A 15,622-nucleotide genomic window follows, 5' to 3' on the forward strand; every position below is an offset into this window, starting at 1 on the left:
TGATGGCCTCCACAGGTGACTGTTGACACAGGGACCAGGTCCCATGATTGTATACATTCCAGGGAATGTTTGTCCTCGTCGTTGAACAAGTTGTTGTATGATAGTTTATAGTTCACAGTGGCCTCTGATGTAGTCACTCATGAGTAGAACCTCTCCCTAAATCACCCATGAAGAACCCAGACAAAATTAGAGAAGGAAGGGTATTTCCTAATACCCTCCATCAAAGACTAGGACAGACAACCCAATGGCAGAATCTGACTGAGGAGGACAGGACCTCGGCTCATCCTACACTCTGGCTTTGTTTCACAAAAACAGAGCCCATTTGCAAAGGGAGGAAAGGCCTTTCCCATGACTCCAACCAGGGATTAGGCAGCTGTGCTTCTCTATGCACTGATTCCACTCTGGGGGGCAGGCAGAACCTGCCCCCTCCATGTCCACGTTCATGGGCACTGTTCTGGCTCCAGAAAGAATGCAAAGCTTAGAAACAGCTGAGCAGTAAACTGGGAAGGCACCCACTACAAACATGCAGGTGTGATTTCTTAATAAACTGCCCAAGGGGTATGTGTGTGTGTGTTACATGTGTGCATATGTGTTGTGTGTGTGCATGCACATGTACGTTGTGTGTGTGTTGTGTGTGTGTGTGTGTGTGTGTGTGTGAAGGGCGCTAAGAGGATCCTGGTAGGAGTGAGGGATAAAAACTACCACTGGTCCTACTTCCTTCCTTTAGCTTCAAAGTATGGGAGAACAGGCCAGTAAAGACAGGAGAAAAAAAAACTTTACCAGCTGAAGAACCTATACGTTTTTACTTCAGAGGAGAAATGATTTATTCTCGATAACAATGCAATTCTTTATATTCGAATAGCAGCAGGCTGTCCTTTTTATTGCATGTATTTCCCCACATTTGTCTTTTGTCTTTCAACTTTATTTATAGGACTTTTGCTTGTTTTTGCCGTCAGAAAGTGTTTATTGTTACACAGTTGAGGTTACTGATGCTTTGTTTATGATCATTGGTTTCCATGACATGCTCAGAAGGGCTTTCCACCCAAGGTTATACAAATGTTCATCCAATCTTTCTTCTAGTTCTTTTGTAATTTTAATTTTTACTTTAAAACATTTGTTGTATTTGGAATTTATTTTGTGTAATGAATGAAACAAGAACCCATGTTTTACTTAAAATATTTAACACCAATCTGCATTTTTCTTTCACAGTTATAATGGCACAATTATTTATGTGATTATCTTTTCCCAATTATCATTGATTTGAAATACCACCTTTTTATCATGTAACTGGAATACTTTTTTAAATGTCCTCTCCCACAAATAACATGTTGGGATTTTGATCAAAAATAGGATTGTTTTATGGATAATTTTGGAAGAATTTATATTTTTACACTATACTGAATATTTCTCTCCACTCACAGGGTCTGCCTTTTCACTTAGTCACATATTACTTTATATTTCTTTGTAATGTTCTTTTTTTCATATAATTCACATTTATTTGTATAATTTTATGTTTTCATACTTTTACAAATTTTGGATTATGTTTTTAATACATCATAAGACTTTTCATTTTGGATATTAATATTATACCATGAAAATTTCTGAACTCTTTTATACTTTTACTTTTCAATAATTTTCTGCTGAATCTTAGACTTTCTATTATCTGCAAATAATGTTAATTTTCTTCATTTCAATATTTAAACCTCTTATTTTGTTCTCTTGTCTAATTGCTGTATCTATCCCTTAAAAGCAATATCATATTATAGAAATGATAAGTGTCTAATCGCTAAGCATGATATTGGCTTTTGGTTTAAGATCTATTTCAATATTAAGGAAATGATTCACCTAATCCCTTTTTACAGAGAGCATTTATTAGGAGTGGACACTAAATTTGATGGACTGTTTTGTTGATGTCTACCATAGGATCATATGCTTTCCCTACCTTTGATCAACATTAATATAGATTTCCTACTATTTGGCCACCTTTGCATTCTTGGAATACACAGTCATAATCATGATGTATTGCTATTTAAATCTGCTCCTATATTATATTTGCTAGTACTTTATTTAGAACCTTTTAAAAATCAATTTTGATGTCTCTAGTTTTCTCTTGTGCATTTCCTAGGTAAAATAGTAGTATGTTGGTATTTGTTAATTGGCAAGAATTCCTTTTTTCTCTGAACTAGAACATTTTAAATAACATATGAAATCTCTATCTCTTTCCAATTGTGTTAGCACAGGATTGTTCAATGTTCTCTGTGGTTGTGAATGGCTTTGTCACTCAATACTGCCCCAATCTGATAGAGAAGAAACAGTGTGCTTGGTAGGACAGAATCTCTTGTAACACATCACCCCTTAGCAATCAATGATGGGTCAGTGGGTTCCCAGGGGGATTCTTTTTTATTCTTCCAGTTGCTCGCCCATGACCTCAGAAGTCATACTGGTGTGACCCATTGGAATTTCCTCCACTTATGACCTGCAACACTGCACTGTGATCATGAACTAGAGATTGGTGTTAGGTCAGAGGTCAATTTGTTCTAAATGCCCTTAGATCTGGCTGCATTCTTCAGAGTGTTTAGAATAACACAGGTTTCAAGTACTTTAGAGTAATGCGTACTTCAAGTACTTTTCCTTATTTTCAGTTCTTTTTCACTCCTGTTTGTTTTGGGAAAGGGTTTTTGGGTTCACATTCACTTCCACTATCGTTTTCCTTATAAGTCCTCACAGATTATTTCACTTCAGAAAAGCACATGAGCAAATTTAAAAGATCACTCAGGAAAATAAATAATTGTGGAAAGCCTAGACAACTTTGAAAAAGAAAAGGGTTTCCCTACCAGGTATTAAACTGTACCATAAAACTGCAATAAGTAAATTGGTACTGGCACTGAAAGAGACAGATCAATTAAATGAAAGTCCAGAAACATATCCAGGGCAAACACAGGTATCAGTGTTTCTGTGTAGGCCTACATTTTGGTCCCAGTATGTAGGGCCAGGGAAGCTAAATGAGAAAGTCAGATTAAGTGGAAGGCACTGCAATGGTGCTAAATTTATTGCAGGTCAGTAATATTCCTTGCCCCTAGTTCCTGGCAGAAACCAATGCAAATTCTAGAGGGAAGCATCTTCGGTTTAGATCCTTATCCTCATTATTATTAACTTTATCTAAAATATCATTCAAGGAAACAAGTCACTATGACTGAGAGCTAATTCTGTGATTATCACGTGGAGACTCCAGTGGCTTCAGATATTGGAATTATTAGACACAATTTAAAATAACTATGCAGGGAATGTTTATAGAAATAAAGATGGAATTTTAAAAATGAATAAGTTTTTTAAAAAGGACATAACAGGAAAGAAAAAGAAACAAAAACATTTTAAGATATAGAAATGAAAAAAATAAAATAAAATAAAAATGAATAAGTAATCAAAGATTATTCACTGTGACTGGGAAGGTTTAAAAATAACCAAATTGAAACATCTCCCAGACATACTTTTAAGTAAAAAAGATTAATTTGATAATAGCTTATATAGTATGCTAAATTTTGTGTAAGAAAAGGAAAAAAATAAGAATACATATGTTCTTTTACCTGCATAAAGAAACACTGGAATCACACACAAGAAACTAATTGAAGTCATTACCTATGGGAAGATGAAATATGAACTTCTCAATTTATACTTTCTAATATTTTGATTTTTGAATCATGTGGCTTTATTATCTGTTCAAAAAATAAAATAGAAAAAGAATCAAATATAATTTTTAGAGATGAAACACATAAATATTTTTTAAAACATTCTTTCTCAGTGACTGGATTAAACAGAATATTAAATACATCTGAAGAGAGAATTAGCAAACTAGGAAGACAGATCTAAAGAAATTACCCTGATAAGGCACAGACAGAAAAGGAAGTGTAAAATACAAAAGAGAGTTTGAGATATGGAGGACAGAATGTGAAAGCTTGAAATCATATAATCAGAGAGAATAGGGAGAATGGAGGGGAGGCAATGTTTGAAAATTTTGAAATTTAGGCATTTATAAAGTCCTAGGTATGTCTCCTACCAGCATGTGAGTGGGTGATTAAAATGAAGTAATGATGGAGGTCCCTATATTGGGGAATGTGAAAAACTATTAGAAAGGCCATGAATTGATGGAGTACAGGACAGAAAGAATTGTTGTGAAATGAACTGAAATAATGAATATCCCAGCGGGCAGTACCTGGTAGCACTGAAGATGGGGAGGTTTGAGGATCCAAGAAGTTTCTATAATGGACATAGCTTTTTTATGTCACAGATGAGTTAAAATTATAAAGATTTAATGGCCCAAGTAAAAAAGACTTTAGTATAGTCATCCAATAACATCAGCATATGTAAATGTTTTAATCAGAAAATAGGTATATACAACAAAATCCTGGATTACTAAGTAATAAGAAAATTCAGAGGAAAAATAATTTCTTGTAGATTAGGTTTTATTCAGATGACCCAGGACGAGCACAACAGAAGTACTCAACTGTTTAAACTCTGCATCTATGCTGCTCCTGACTAGCTAGTTGGTGCCGGGGTCATTTAATTTAAAAGTATCATTTTTCCATACCCTTCCAATTGCACTACACAGATGTTTACTCCAGTTTTCCAGCTAACCAGGAGAATAGGAAGGGAGTGCAAATGAGCTTGTTTTTGTAACGGCATTTTCTCCTGTGATCATTAAATGTGTTTTATCTTTAACATGCTAAAATGCTACACTACCACAAGGGACTACTAACTCTAGAATTAACCTGTTACATTAACCTGTAGCAGAGAGCAAGGAGAAAGCAAGCATGAGTTGATATGCTGATGGGAGGTAGTTATGGCTCCATGGGAATCTGAAAAATTTTAAAATAAACCAATAGTTTGTACTCTGTTTACTCATTGTATTTTTCAGTTTTTCACTGGCAATAGGGCACTTATTGTGAAGGAGAGTGGTCCCAGCTGAGGGATCAGAATCAAGGGTTGAAATTCAGAAGTTCACATCCCTAAATGAAACCGTGTGTCTTTTATAAATGCCAAAACACTTTAGCTAGTTCTATGTGATCCTTACATATCAGATAATGACAGGTAGGGACATTTCTCTGAGTCTCTTATGCAGTTTATAAATAGAATATAGCTAGAGGAATGATTACCAGCTATTGAATTTTACTCTGTGCTATGTATGGAGCTAAGCACTTTGTAAACAACCTATGTCATAGATATCTAATCATCATCATCATCATAATTATCATCACCCCTATTTTAAAGATGAGGAAACTGAGGTGTATGGTGGTTAAATCATTATCCAAGGTCACCTACCAGTATCTACCAGAGTTGGGATTCTAACCCAGTACTTCGTACTCTAAATCTTAAGCTTGGACATTTTTTGTGTATACAAAGTTACATGAACGCAGAAATATATCTCATTATTAGAGAGTTCTCTGGGTGATAAACTCAACTTCCTGTTCTCTAGGTAAGAGATCACAAAAAGACTAAGCCCTGGGAATAAAAATCAAACACTAGTAAATATTTCTTGTTGCTTCTCAAATGTCAGGGTGACACCCTAGTGGTCTAATTTTCAAATTTCAATAGGATTCATTTAGTTTCCTTGCAAATATATTCTCAGTTTTGCAAATATATATATATATATATATATATATATATATATATATATATATATATATATATATATATAAACTTTTATTTATTTTAAGTGTGTTTTTCCAGGACCCGTCAACTCCAAGTCAAGTAGTTGTTTCAATCGAGTTGTGGAGTGTGCAGCTCACAGTGGCCCATGTGGGGATCGAACCGCTAACCTTGTTGTTAAGAGCACCGCGCTCTAACCAACTGAGCTAACTGGCTGCTCCCAGTTTTGCAAATTTTGATTTTAGGGTGGGTGTGAAAATGTATTTGTTCTAGGTGCTTGTATGTCAATTTATAGTCCAATTGATTTTTAAATGCCTCTTAGTTGGTTGAAACAGCATTCCAGCTGCTGGGAGAGTTGACAAATGAGTTCACCTCCTAGGAAACTATTAAGTGAATGACTCATTTCTTGCTTTCAGTAATTAAATTCTTACATTCAACTCCATATCAGAAGTAGATTCTTTTTCATTTCCTGTGATAGTTAAACTTCTTCCCCGCCTACACAGTGACAAAAACACCCCATGATGCAAACACTCTTGTGGCTTTCTAATTCTGACCCCTATTAGAAACGCCCTGGCATACACAAATCCAGGTATCAAAAAAGCATTTTCTTTGAAGGGTATCTTAAGTAAACCAGCTTATAGGGAACATACTCTGTCACATGAAGGAGTCTCGGTCATCTGTCTCTAATATTTCTCCACACTAGACCTGGCCAAGGCTCACATGTCACAGTTCAGAAATAGCATTACACTGTTAGCTGACTGAGAAGCCCCACATCAGTGGTTCACAAGCTCTCCCACACACTGGAATCTTCTGGGGGGCTTTAAAACATACTGATGCTTAGGTCTCATGTGACTCTGATTTAATTGGTCTAGAGAGCCATCTGGGCAGCGAGATTTTATTTTTTAAAGCCCCTCGGGAAATTCTAATATGCAGCCAAGTTTGGAAACCACTGCCTCAGAGCCCTAGAGCAATGGTTTAACCACTCTTCTGTTTGGAGCAGAATGAAATGGGACAGGCAAATGCTAGGGGAAAACCATTGCAACTACTTACCATGGTTACCAGGAAGCAGAGTCCCAGTTATGTCTCTGAATCCAGTGCTTTCCATGAGTCTTCTCCCTCCTCAGTGTCTGTCTTCAAGATCGTACTTGACAGAGAAAAAATTAACTTCATTGTTTTCACCAATGAGGAGGATGTAGTTGATTTTATTCATTCTTTTAATATAGTGCTTAATGTTGAATTGAGATTACAGCAAACCTTAATGGCAACACACATATATGGAGCCTGAAACTGAGTAACATAATTTTATGATAATCACATTATTTTAGTTCTTTGGGGAAAAACTTTACAGATGTTCTTAACTCTTTGGTAGATCTGTATCCTCAGCTGTCAGTCTCTGTCCACTGACTCATTCATTTTGGGCCACAAATGTATAAATCTTCTCTGGGCTTTAAAACATTTTCCTTTTCCTGCTTCCCACTCAATCCACCATATCATTTTCTTCCATCCTCTCACTGCTAAATTCTTCAAAAGCACAGTCTATGAGTACACAAAAAGTATAGTGCAGATGGATTAAAAATTTAAATGTGAAAAAAAGAAGAAAATTTAGGAGAATATATGCATAAACTTGGATAAGGGGAGAATTCTTAAGCAAACCGGGAAACTAGGAAACCCAGAATTTATCAAGGGAAATATTGTTGGCTCCATTAAAAATTTTTTTGTATATTGAAAAATACCAAAATCAAAGTCAAAAGACAAATGATAGATTGGGGAAAATATTAGTAATACATATAATAGTGACTTGATGTCCTAATACACAAGGAGCTCTCATAAACTGAATTTAGAAAAGAAGCCAATATTTCAATTGACATAGGACACGAATAGTCACTTTATAGAATAGGAAATATAACTGGCCGATAAAGGTGGAAGACAGTAATACAAATGAAGGCAATTATAAGATACCATTTTTCATTTAGATTAGCAAAATATAAAAGAGCACCGATGATGTGGTAGGAATATGAATTGTTCTGTCTTTAGGAATGCAATCCAGTTGCATCCCTTAAAACTAAAAACCTATTTACCTCTGGCCTTGAAATCTCACACTTGGTGATCCACCTTTAAGAAATAAGAACATCGGTATGTAAGTGTATGTGTACGAGGATAGCTTTGCTTAGCTCTCACATCAGAGAAAAGAGGCCTGAGGTCTGTCACTTAGACTTCCAAGAAGCAAAACTTATAGACAACATACTCTTCTGAACCCCTCCTCATCTTATCACTTGTTTTTCAGTTCGTCTTTTCCTTGCGTCCTTTTCTCTTATTGCATGTTTCATTTGTCCCATAGTAACATAAATATTTTAAAATATCTTATTTTATTATATTTTTGTCATTTTTTCCCTTAGTTTTCAGCAGTTTGTACTTTTATATGTTGATGTCATGACATTGCATACATAGAGGATGATGGTTATGATATATCAGTTATAAATTATGTGCCTTATTTCAATTTCGTTCTTTTTTCTTGAATTCTACTTTATCTAGAATAATAACAAGTCTTCACTTTTCATTTAGCTTTTGCATTTGCCTCTTATTTTTTTGTGCATCTTGTTACTATTCTATGCCATTTTCATGTTTTTCAAGGTTTTGGATGTCACAGATCACATTTTAAATCTACTTGTGGTTTCTTCTAGGATATTTATTTAGTTAGTTAGTTAAAATAAACAAAACTTTATTTTTAACATTAAACATACCTTCCAACAATTTCTTCACAGTTAGTCCAAAGAACAAAATCTCTGGCTTAATTAGAATTTACATTTTGCCTTAAATATTCCAAAACCATCCATGTCAACTTTGGGCTTTTAATCTTGCCTGATACTATGAAATAGGGTAAACCTTGATCAGTGGCCAAATTCCTAACTTTTGCTGTTCAACCATTTCTTTTTTTATTATTTTGAACTCTGATTCCATACATTCCAGAATACTCAGTGGATTTGTAATAAGCTTCCAAGATAAAGGGAAATTTCTTGCTCATTGTTTACCTGAAATCTTGGCTTGTGTTCATCTTATTAAACAAACCATATGCTCCAAATATGCCCACAAATTCAGCAACTAAAACTCCTTTAAAGATCTTCTTTGCCAGTGGTTCCATAATATAAGCCATCATGAGTCACGTACCTCCTCTAAGATTGTTAAAAGCACACTTTAAGCTGTAATTCTCTATTTGTCAATGATGGGATTTAAGTAGAGGAATTTGCTTATTGAATGGGAAGAATTTAGAAAACATCTGCCCCTGCTCCCCTCCTTGACAGAGCACTTGAAACACTAATTCCGGGTATATCCTAGGTGAGGCTCATGTTTACACATTGCAGGTGTTTCTTATGAGGTGGAAAGAGGCAGGAAATTAGGATATTTAGCCTCACGTTCTCTAGCTCAAGGAGAACCACCTCTCCTGCTGTCGATCTCAGGTCTCTCACTGCCAGTGGTCAGTCTCATAGAGCTGCAGCTCTGCCAAAGGGAGCGAGACAAGGTAAGAGTTAGGAGCATGAACTCTAGCATTTATGACTTGCTAGTTGGGTGGTCTTGGATGGTAAATTTAACACATTTGTCTTCCTCATGTGAGAAAAAGCAGGGGGGCAGGGGGAGGGGAGGGGAGTGACAATAGCTGAATTCCAAAGGGTGGTTTTGAGGATTAAATGACATAATCCATACTTCTGTTCATTAAATGTTAGCTGGTATCATCATCATCATCATCCACGAAAGGGGACTGATGAACTTTCAGGATCATTTCTGCTAGAGCTGGACAAAGTAGCCCAGCAACTCTCTGCCCCTAGAAGTTTCTATTCTCAGTTTTCCCACAGACCAAAGACATGCTGGCCCTTAATGGGATAATCAGAGCTATTCAGAAACTGAGACTTTCTTAGTAGACACATTCCTCTTATATAATGTAAAGGGCAAGTTCTTCCCACCTCCAGAAAGGTGTTCCACACAGAGCCCTCTTTTCCTAAAAGAGTTCCTCTTCCCACTTCTACAGTCCTCTCTGAAAGCCTCGCTGTTCCTACCATGTTTCCCCCAAAATAAGACCGGGTCTTATATTAATTTTTGCTCCAAAAGACACATTAGGCGTTATGTACAGGGGATGTCATCCTGAAAAATCACACTAGGGCTTATTTTCTGGTTAAGTCTTATTTTCGGGGAAACACGGTAGGTCCCACTTCATTTTTTTTTTTAATAATTAGGAAAATATTTTTATTATTTTTGAAATATTCCAATATTCAATGTAAAAACCATGATAATGGCTTTTTCACAACTTCACAAATTATAGAAAAATGGTAGATCCCACTTCAGTTTGTGTGGAAAACTATGTCGTTCCAGGAGAGATAGATGTTGTAGCCCCCAGGATCTTAAAGATGCAATTTCAGCATCATCTGGGTGTCTGCTAGTGCAGGCATCCTCCACTCACACTTTCCCAGCTTCAGGGCGGGGGGGGGGGGGGGGGGGGGCAGAGGGGGGGCGGGGATGTCTTTCAATGCTATAGATGGTGACTTCTCTTCTGGGGTAATTTTCCCTCCAGCAAGAGCCACAGCTGATTCAGTTTCACAAGTTCCCTAAGTAGCAAGAGTACCTCATCATCTAGCCCAGGAGTCTACAAATGTTTTAAATAAATAATCATATATTGAGTTGCTATATATACTAGGATCTGTTTCTGGGCTAATTCTTCTTTTCTATGAATCTCTGTCAATCTTGTGTGTATCACTCTGATTTTATTCCTGTGACTTTATGATATATTTGAATAGAGAATAGTTAGCTAGTTTCCCCTTCAGTGCTTTTGTTTTTGCAAAATTGTGTAGCTATTTGTGGCAGAATTTCCAGTCTATTTCTCCTATACCCTTTCAAATCCTCCTCCTCATCTTTAGAGGCTGGAAAAGTAGAACACTCAAGTTTCCAACCTCCATTGTTAACCTGTGAACAGAGGATCCAGTTCTAGTCAGTTAGGCTGAAGTCAATTAGGTCTACAAGGGGAGTTTCTGGGAAAGCTTTCACTTTGCTGATAAAGGGTGCCCTTGGGGCTGTTGCCTCTCCTTTCCCCCTCTTCCTGCCTCAAAAGCAGATGTGTGGCTGCCATCTTGAATTTAAGAATCATTGTCAAGTTCAAAAAAACTAAAGTCAATTAAGTCAGGGGGCTTTATACAGCTCTGCAAAATGATAAGTTTATTTCATAAAATATCCTTTCTCTAGAGCTGTTGGTAAAATTAGGCAAATACTGGCTACATTCCTGAGAGTGCATTTCATTTACTTATCCATATAACAACACATCGTTGAGTCTTTCCTATATGATACACGTGGGCATAAAAAATGATCCCATTGTCAATGGTTGATGGGTGCACAGATAATGTGCAAGAAATCAACCTGCAGGATGGCTTCTGTTTTCTACCTGAGAGAATAATGTTCAAGTCTGGGACTTTATACAAGTCATTTCCCAGCACAACTGCATTTTCTAGGCTCGAGCATCTGCCCATCCCCTACCCTCCAAGGATGACTATTCCGGTCTCAAATTTCCTTGCGTAGAGAACATTCTCTTCCGGGAAGCCTGGTCATCCTAGTGGGGAGCAGGTGGCTGCAGGAACCATGCTTGAAGCCAATGCAATTACACAGAGGCCTAAGATAGGCCATGGGTATGACGTGAATAGCAGGCCCTGCTGAGTGTGTGCTTTAAAATCAGATAAAAAAGACCTCTTTGGGTGGGACGGTTTGGAGGCAATGTCATGATGCAAGTGGCATTTGACCTTCCGTTCTTGAAATTATGGCTACAGTTTCACAGAACTTAAGCAATTCACTCAAAGCAGATGTAAAACGGGCTTTTGTGGGCATTGGCTGGTAGAGGTTCTTTGGATCACAAATGTGCTGCTGGAGTGGCAGCTGGTAGGAACCAGTGGTTTGTTGGAAAGATTAGCAAAGTTGCTTATAAGCCAAAGCAGTGAATCACCTTCTGCAGAGCCTGGTGCCCTGGGGAAGGCTGAATTGCGTGCTTCCCCTCTTTGTTACCAGCACCCTGACTTTCCTTCAGAGGTTTTCTGAGGACACCCAGCACCAGTACCCATTGAGGTGTGGAGGGACAGCCTGATCTTGTAAGCTCAGAATGTTGGAATGTTAAGGCCTGAACTTGCTCCTGGGCTAGAAAGCTCTGGTCCTAAGCAGGAAAATTGAGTGCGATATTTGTCTTTGTTTACTTTGTACATTACTCAGCATTCCAATAGGTAGCCAAGTCTGTGTTCCCTTGCAGCACAGCCTAAAGAAGTATTCTGCAGGCTACCTCCTGACTTTTCTCCCTGTCCTGAGGGATTGGAGCATACTATGCTAGGGAAGGGAGCTGGAGAGTGACTTTGAGAGGTAGAATCCCTAAAAGAGTGACGATTTTTCCCAAAGAGGAGGAATGGATGTCTGCAGTTTTTATAATTAATGGGATTCTGTGGCCCATCCTCCACAGAACTTCAGGAAGATGACAAGCTGTCTAGAAGTGACAATTCAATGTTAAGTATAGGAAGGTTTTCTTGGACTCTGGGTCCTGGGTTCTCAGCCCTGGTGAAGATTTCCATGGGACAAAAGTGCCAGCCAACTTCAAGGATCGATGTAAGCTTGACCTTCAGGCATCTTGGTAGAAACCATGGAGAGAAGGAGTTGGTCTATAAGTCAAATCTGGCCTGCCATCTGTTTTTATATGACCTCTGACTAAGAATGGTTTTTACGTTTTTAAATGTTTGAAAACAAAAGAAGAATATTTTATGACATGTGAAAATGATATGAAAGTCAAATTTCAGTATCCATAAAAACCCAAGCTCATTTGTTTCCCTATTATCTATGGCCACTTTCAAGCAACAATGGCAGAATGGAGTCGTGTGATAGAGACCTATCTGGTCTGCAAAGCCCGAAATATTTACTATTTGGTCCTTCACGGAAAAAGTTTGCTAGCCCCTGATGCCCACCAATGACTGGAGAAATCTCCTAACGTTTTGCTTCACATCATGACTCCTGATCATTAATTCTAAGAGTAGGGATGAGAATGGGAGGTGGGAAGAGAAGAGAACCCTCTCAATCTCTGAAATTAAATTTCCTGCCAGCTGAATGGAATGGGGACTCAGTGTCATACCTACCTTAATTTTATGTAAAGAAAACAAAGCAATGTGCTCTTTTCTTACACATTCAGGCTTGTGTTATAAATTAATTCCTATCAGGCTTTATCTCAGATGTCTTCCTGGTAAATACTTTCTGTTTGATAATCATGGTCTTTGTTTTACTGACCCTGTTTTGGAAGTAACACCCACATGTCTTGTCTATCTCCAGGTGTCCAAATCCTAGTATTAGGTCCCAACTTAAATGTTCGCCCTCTTCTCCATCCCTGGAAATCTGTCTTTGTTTTTTCTACTTGCCAGTCCATCCAACAAGATTTTTCATAACAAAGTAGCTTTCAAATATCCTGACTGGTTTTCCTTAGCCCGTTGGACCATTTCTCTCAATTTGAAAAGTTTAAATGTGATTTCCCCGTTCTCTAAATCCCCACTGGACTCTCATGCACATGATGACATTATGGTAATTTGTATACATTTCTTGTGAGTTTTTTGAGTTCAGAGACCGAGTCTTAGGGAGTGAAGCCATACTGAACAAGAGTCAGCATAACCGGGATTCAAATCCTGACTCCCTCATGGACATATCATTAACATCTTTGGGCCCCTGTTTCTTTATCTGAAAAAATTCTGGTAATACTGTCTGTGCCCCCAGCGATGTGAAGATGTAAAGAGACAGTGCTCTGAAAGTGCTTTTGAGGATCCGTTGCTTCAGTACCTTCTGCAGCTCAACCCAAAGCCTAGAGCGCAGGAAGCACACAAAATCACTGAAACCCACGTCTGTGGCCATCACATTGGGGCCACAGAGATAAGGCTCTGATTTTGGAAACAAGCAGTTTGCCCCAACATTTTCTCCTTCTTCTTAGGGTTGTGGCTGGTGCTGAGAATGAGTAACGTTTCCTTGGCTCTCACCTTGGTCCTCATAGTCACATCCTAGTCACATGACTGTAGCTGTGGTGGGAATGCCCGAGAGGAGAAGAGGGGAGAGTTTGAATGGAATCAGGCTGGACTGTAAATGTCAGGGTGAATGGAGGCCTGGAGAGATTTCAAGCAGCGGAGGACGTGCAGAGCTCATGAATACTTCAGCTGATGCTGCAAGCTGATGGGCAGCCCCCACCCCCACCCTGACCCTTTCTGAGTGCTCTAGCCTTGGGCACCCAGTCGCCAGCACCATGGCTGATGATGTGATTTTGCAAGAGGAGATGTGTGACAATTCCCTCTCTGCTCTCAGTTGGCCCTGGCTTTTGTGTAATCTCATCAGAAATGGAGCCAACTATCCTGGAGAGGCCAAACAACTCTCAGGATGTACATCCTGCAGAGACAGGATAATTAATGATTCAAACCCCTCCAGATTTATTTATTTTAAACAACCGGGCTAGTGTTTGTACTTCTTCCTGTGAACCACACTCTGGGTACTTACTGTGAACACTGCCTTTGTCTGCCTAGTGGGTCCACCTCTCAGCGCTCACTTCATCTGAGGGATGCTGCCTCTCTTAGGGGTAAGAATCGGCTTGGGAGTCAGCAATCCTGTGTTTTGGCTCTTGCTCTAATCCATCTTTTCCACTCATTACTGACTCTTTACACAATGAAAGACTCTCAAGTAGAGGCTTTGTCTGCCTCATGGACAGCTGTGAGGGAGTCCCTGAGGGGGTTGTGTTGACAGGAGCCAGGCTGGCTCTGCACCAATTACTTGTCTAAGACCAGTTGTGGGAAGTCATTTTGACGTCACAACAGGACAGCTGGGGAGGAAGTTTCTACCTGCCATTTTCTGCTCCTCTACTGTCACTGCCAAGGGTCTTCCTGCTTCCTTATGTGTTTGACAGATGGTGTGCCTGGTGGTCTTCTCTCTAGACTCTCAAGGCTGGGGTAGATCCATCCATTATCAGAGGCTCTTTGTCCGGGCTCTATTCTCTGCCTTGAGACACAAGGCATTCTTGTGTGATGGGGCCAGTGAGCCTGGGGAGGCCTGATTGGCCTGGGGCCTCTGAGGTCAGGACCTTTCAATCAGATGGGTTAGCCTTAGTTAGCTCTTAAAGCTGCATTATCTGTATGATTCCATTTATATGAAATATCCAGAATAGGTAAATCTATAGAGACAGCAGATTAGTGGCTGCCAGGGTCTGGTGTGGGGATGGAGGTTGGGGAGAACAGGAAGTGACTGCTTAATGGGTTTGAGGTTTTTATCACTTTTGAGGTGATAAAAATATTCTACAAGTAGACAGTGGTTATGGTTGAACAACAAACACTGTGAATGTACTGTCACCAATGGTAGAAAAAAACCCTGGGGTTTACCCCCAGAAGAGGAACCACCACTGCTGAACCTAGACCAGGGAAGCATTCAAGGTCATCTGTGACAGACAGACATGGCGCTTTAAACTAGAAATGACTCTTCCCACCAAAATGATTGAAAACCATACCTTCCTTTAAGAGTACAGGATGTGCTATTACACAAGGTAACTAGAAGATTTCTAAACTATTCTGAGTAACAGAGCACTACAGATGTGTGGTGGGACAGTCGAATACAGGTTTAAAGTGGAACGATACACTTTTTTTCCTTTCAAATCTCTAGTTCTGTGACAATAACGAAGGCAGATTCGATGTTTCGGTGGAGCATTCTGGTAACGTGCACTGAAGCTGGGGAAGGAGGCTACTTTTAAATATTTGAGCTGGCAGGACTCTGTAACCATTTAGAGAAGTCTAGAATTAGCCTTGACAAGGGAAGTGAGTGAGCACTACCCTGTGATAGTCCTTTACAGTCATTATCTTCATCTGCAATGACCCTAAGAGGTGACACAGTGGAACCAGGATTTGAACCAAGTATGTCGTCTACCTTTGAAGTCTGCTAATCCTCACGAGTCTGTGAGCCTCTG

The 15,622-nt window shown here is 38.9% G+C and overlaps 1 pseudogene; it reads right to left on the reverse strand.

Annotated features, from left to right (window-relative positions):
• Positions 1–6,873: 6,873 nt before the first annotated feature.
• On the reverse strand, positions 6,874–10,038 carry LOC141571358 (protein CEBPZOS pseudogene; annotated as a pseudogene).
• Positions 10,039–15,622: the final 5,584 nt, after the last annotated feature.

The sequence above is a fragment of the Rhinolophus sinicus genome, chromosome 16, assembly GCF_057876585.1.
Source record: "Rhinolophus sinicus isolate RSI-liver-muscle chromosome 16, RSI-T2T, whole genome shotgun sequence".
Taxonomy (NCBI): domain Eukaryota; kingdom Metazoa; phylum Chordata; class Mammalia; order Chiroptera; family Rhinolophidae; genus Rhinolophus; species Rhinolophus sinicus.